Raw genomic sequence first — 4,912 nt, 5'->3', positions numbered from 1 at the left:
AATCCATATATAGTCATTACGTAGCTTCAACAATTTTTTTCCATTTAAATAAATGTTTTCTTTTCTTTTTTTCTTTTTTTCTTTTTTTTTTTTCTTTGAGACAGAGTCTGACTCTGTCGCCTAGGCTGGAGTGCAATGGTGCAATCTTAGCTCACTGCAACCTCTGCCTCCCGGGTTCAAGTGATTCTCCTGCCTCAGCCTCCCGAGTAGCTGGGATTATAGGTGCACACCACCGTGCCTGGCTAAATTTTGTATTTTTAGTAAACACGGGGTTTCACCATATTGGTCAGGCTGGTCTCGAACCCCTGACCTTGTGATCTGTCTGCCTCGGCCTCCCAAAGTGCTAGGATTACAGGTGTGAGCCACCGTGCCTGGCCTGATGTTTTCTTTCTTTCTTTTAATTCAAAATCTTTTTCTTCCTCTTTTTTTGTTTTTTGTTTTGTTTTGTTTTGTTTTAAACTCCCAGCATTTTGTTAGGGCGAGGTGGAAGGGTCACTTTAGCCCAGAAGTTTGAGACCAGCCTGGGCAACAAAGTGAGACCCTATGTCAAAAAGAAACACAAAACCAAAAAAACAGGCATGGTGGTACTATAAATTATAATGACTAAATGTGAACACTCATAGTTCTTTAATTTGATTGTATTACCACTTAATTCATAGCTTTGAAGGAAATAGCCATTACATTAGATGGCACATTACTTTTAAGATGCAACCCAATTTTCAAAATGTTAAAATGGAAAAAAACATTAAAGGATGATTCTAAGAACATGCATGCTACTTGGTGCAACTTAGGAGGCTGAAGCAGGAGGATCACTTGAGCCAGGAGTTTGAGGTTACAATGAGCCACGGCACTCTGTCCTGGATGACAGAGTGAACCCCTGTCTCTAAAATAATAATAATTATTATTATTTAACTAAAATAAACCTAAAAAATAAAAAAAAATGCAATGGTTAGGGAAATAGCACTTTTGTGAGGAGAGCAGTAATAGCCCAGCATATATATGTTTTAAGAAAAGGAAAATGGTCTTAATCCACCTTGTGTTAAAGGAATTTTTAAAAAACTACTTTATTCAATAAAGATTCATTATTTTAAAGGTATGTAAACTTTCAAATATAAATTAATCTACTTCATTGGATATAAATTATGTTCAGTTTCAATTACTACCTGTGTATGAACACATTGTAAAATCTCTGAATACTATGTGAAAGCATTTTAACACTCATTCCTTTATACTTCTTCAAAATTTACATTTGTATGTACCTCCTTGTATTTTTATATGTGTTCATTTGACCTCATCTAAAATGTGGCCACGTAATGTTTTTATATGCCCTTTCATGCTTACCACAATACTGTGTACATGACAACTATTCTGTACATATTTAACTGTAAAAGTCTTATGTATGGTATCTGTATCTTTGCTGTTTTAAAGATACAGGATCCAACTAGCTTTCTAGAATTGCAAAAGAAGAAAAACTCACTTTCAGAAGTCACGCGAGATTGGGAAATCATCCTGGTCTTACCCAAGGAGGTATATTGTTGAGAAACTTACATGTCCATCAGTTTCTTGTACTGTAGTTTGAAATCAAGAAACGACCGCAGTTTCTTGTACAAGTAGTTTGAAATCAGCTTGTCAAGTTTCATTCTACCCTGCTAGAATGTACAAGAATCCAAAGCAATAATGTAATTTATACATTTCATAAGGCTAGTGCCAAATTGTATCAGCAAATTGGTCGTAAGTCTCCAACTGGAACAAAGTGAGTGATTGTTGGGCAATGTAGTCCTGCAGTGCCAAATTCTTTTTTTTTTAATTTTTTTATTTTTTTTATTTTTTATTTTTTATTATATTTTAAGTTCTAGGGTACATGTGCATGACGTTTATATCATGTATAACTCCCCAGTGCAATCCCTCCCTCCTCCCCCCTCCCCATGATAGGCCCCAGTGTGTGATGTTCCCCTTCCCGAGTCCAAGTGATATGCATTCCTTCTTAAAAAGAACCAAAATAAGCCTTTCCTATAGAATTTCCACTTCAAGATTCCATCATCGGCACATATCAAATACTGTTGGCAATGCTGAAAGTAAAAGCAAGGACTCATATAAAGTCTTTGGTTGCTGAAATTAAAAATAGTTGTCACTATTTTCAATATCAAAATCCTATAGTTTTTGACAGGTTTAAATTCTCTCTTGATTCATTTCAGAATAGGGTCATCTTTCTATACTTCTATGACATTTTAAAAAAGAAGTAGTTTGGCTAGGAATTGAGTGTTTCAAGCCATCTTGGCCCTTTGCACCCTAAAATTTCAGTAACACTGTCAAGTGAATCAGTTCTTAAGAGCTGGAAACACAAAGAAGAAAATTCTCAATTAATTAAGGGGCCGGGCACGGTGGCTCAAGCCTGTAATCCCAGCACTTTGGGAGGCCGAGATGGACGGATCACGAGGTCAGGAGATGAAGACCATCCTGGCTAACACGGTGAAACCCCGTCTCTACTAAAAAATACAAAAATCTAGCCGGGCGAGGTGGTGGGCGCCTGTAGTTCCAGCTACTCGGGAGGCTGAGGCAGGAGAATGGCGTAAACCCGGGAGGCAGAGCTTGCAGTGAGCTGAGATCCTGCCACTGCACTCCAGCCTGGGCAACAGAGCGAGACTCTGTCTCAAAAAAAAAAAAAAAAAAAAAAAAGAAAAGAATTAATTAAAATATTTTCTTGAATGAGAAAATTGAAATTATCTACTCCTTATATAAAGAAACTACATTGTGGATTAACCCTGAAATTGGTACTTGGAAAGTTTATTCCAGTGTGTTTCACTGAAATTTAAATTCATGACATTTGAAAAATGTAAGTTATAATTAAACACTGAGAGTAATCCTTATAGTTATTATATATTTGTTAAATATTCCATGGCAAATGTGACCAACAAATCTGTTAAATTAAATATTTGGGAGTAAATTTACTTTTACTTTCTGTGGAAACATTTGGATTACCCCAACAGTAAAAGTAACAGATTGAAAATATATTATTATTTATTTTCAACTTTTATTTCAATATATGTGCCTGTCAAATGCCAATGAATAATAATCACATTTGATTGTCAAAGCTCATGGAATGGTACACCTAAGATTTGTATATTTCTTTCTTTTTTTTTTTTTCTGAGACGGAGTTTCACGTTTGTTGCCCAGGCTGGAGTGCAATGGTGCGATTTCGGCTCGCCACAAGATCTGCCGCCTGGGTTCAAGCAATTCTCCTGCCTCAGCCTCCTGCATTACAGGGTTACATTACTGGATTACAGGCATGCGCCGCCACACCCAGCGAATTTTGTACTTTTAGTAGAGACAGGGTATCTCCATGTTGGTCAGGTTGGTCTCAACCTCCCCTACCTCAGATGATCTGCCCACCTCATCCTCCCAAAGTGCTGGAATTACAGGTGTGAGCTATCGTGCTCGGCCTGTATATTTCTTTATATATGAAGTTTGCATTACGAGAGCATGAATATTGAACTCTAGTGAATGATATGTCTGCTGAAGTGTTTTAAGGGTGAAGAATACTGATGTCTGCGACTTATACTGAAATAAAATGGAGCGATATTTGGATAAAAGGATGAATAGATGGGTGTGTGTGTGTAATAAAGCAAATATACAATTTATTATTGAACCTTGATGGTGGGTATATGGGTATTCACTGTAAAATTCTTCCAACTTTTCTGTATGTTTGAAAATTTTTCGTAATAAGATGCAAGGAAAAAGCTTAAAACATGCTTGAATTATAATTCTATAATGATGTATTAATATTAAAATACTGGAAGTACTCCTGCTTCATCAAAGTTACTTACATTCAAAAATATTGGTTTTTGTCATCTTTAAAGCATGTAATAAGAATTTTTAAAATTAAGTATTAAAAATAAAACTTTTAATATTTGAAACTTAAATCTCTCATGGCACTGTTCCTATTATGGATTTTGGGGGTTAGATCTGTAGCTACATATGGTATCTTCTTTCAGTGGCTCATACATACAGGACTTAAATTTGTAGTTCCCTCACTAAAAACAAACAGGCTCTGATGAAACCTGTCTTGATAGGGACATCTGAAAGTGTTGATGAATGCCAAGGACTCTAATGGAAACCAAACAAACAATAATAAAAAAATACTGTTTGTTTTAAAATTCTAGTAAAATGGAATTAGACTACATGATAGCATTAATCCCATTTGCTATGCCAACATTTAAGACGGAATCTGTGGTTTATCATCTGGCTTGCCTGTTTTTTGTTAAATATAAGGAATATTTTAGTACTTTTTAAAAGATGACATGCAATAATAGCTCAAACTTTAATACCCATTAATGAACGTCCATAAAGAAAACAATTCAGTGCCACTTAAAAATAATTTGAATATCAGTCATCCATAATGCGATGAACATATTTGATAGAGAATATGTGAATAGAAGTATATGTGAATCAGTTTTATTCTATCTACAGATGCTGAATGGCATAGGGAATTGTGGGTCTCATGAAATTTTCTCAGAAGTACCCAGAGGATCTTCACTACCAGATTGATAAACACAATTTTTTGGTTCTTTGCCCACACATGGAACTTTTCTAGAAAAGTTTCAAACAAAACATGCCTAAACATGAATCCTGGAAAAGAAAAGTGATCTTCTAAATTTGAAAAGGAAAGGTTTATGTGGCTCTCACGTGAAATATCCTCTGGCAAGGGAGTAGGTACATGATGGAAATACATGGATTTTCACTGAAGAAATGAAAATATAAATGGCAAAGTAAACTTCATTTATACTATTGAAATATTCAACTGAGGAAAATACATTACTTTTAAATTGGAAGAAGCAAAGGCACACGACAATTTTTTACAGGTTATGTCATTCTCTCATTTCCTTTCTATTGAAATTAGTTGAGCTTTTCTTTG

At 35.2% G+C, this 4,912-nt stretch overlaps 1 non-coding gene across 1 annotated transcript; it reads left to right on the top strand.

Moving 5' to 3' along the window:
• Positions 1-4,043: 4,043 nt before the first annotated feature.
• Positions 4,044-4,117, top strand: LOC117078651. Its single transcript, XR_004435089.1, has one exon. It is a non-coding gene; the product is annotated as a small nucleolar RNA SNORD74 (small nucleolar RNA).
• Positions 4,118-4,912: the final 795 nt, after the last annotated feature.

The sequence above is a fragment of the Trachypithecus francoisi genome, unplaced genomic scaffold, assembly GCF_009764315.1.
Source record: "Trachypithecus francoisi isolate TF-2019V2 unplaced genomic scaffold, Tfra_2.0 Lachesis_group6, whole genome shotgun sequence".
Lineage (NCBI taxonomy): Eukaryota > Metazoa > Chordata > Mammalia > Primates > Cercopithecidae > Trachypithecus > Trachypithecus francoisi.
This window is presented reverse-complemented; position numbering and strand designations above follow the sequence as displayed.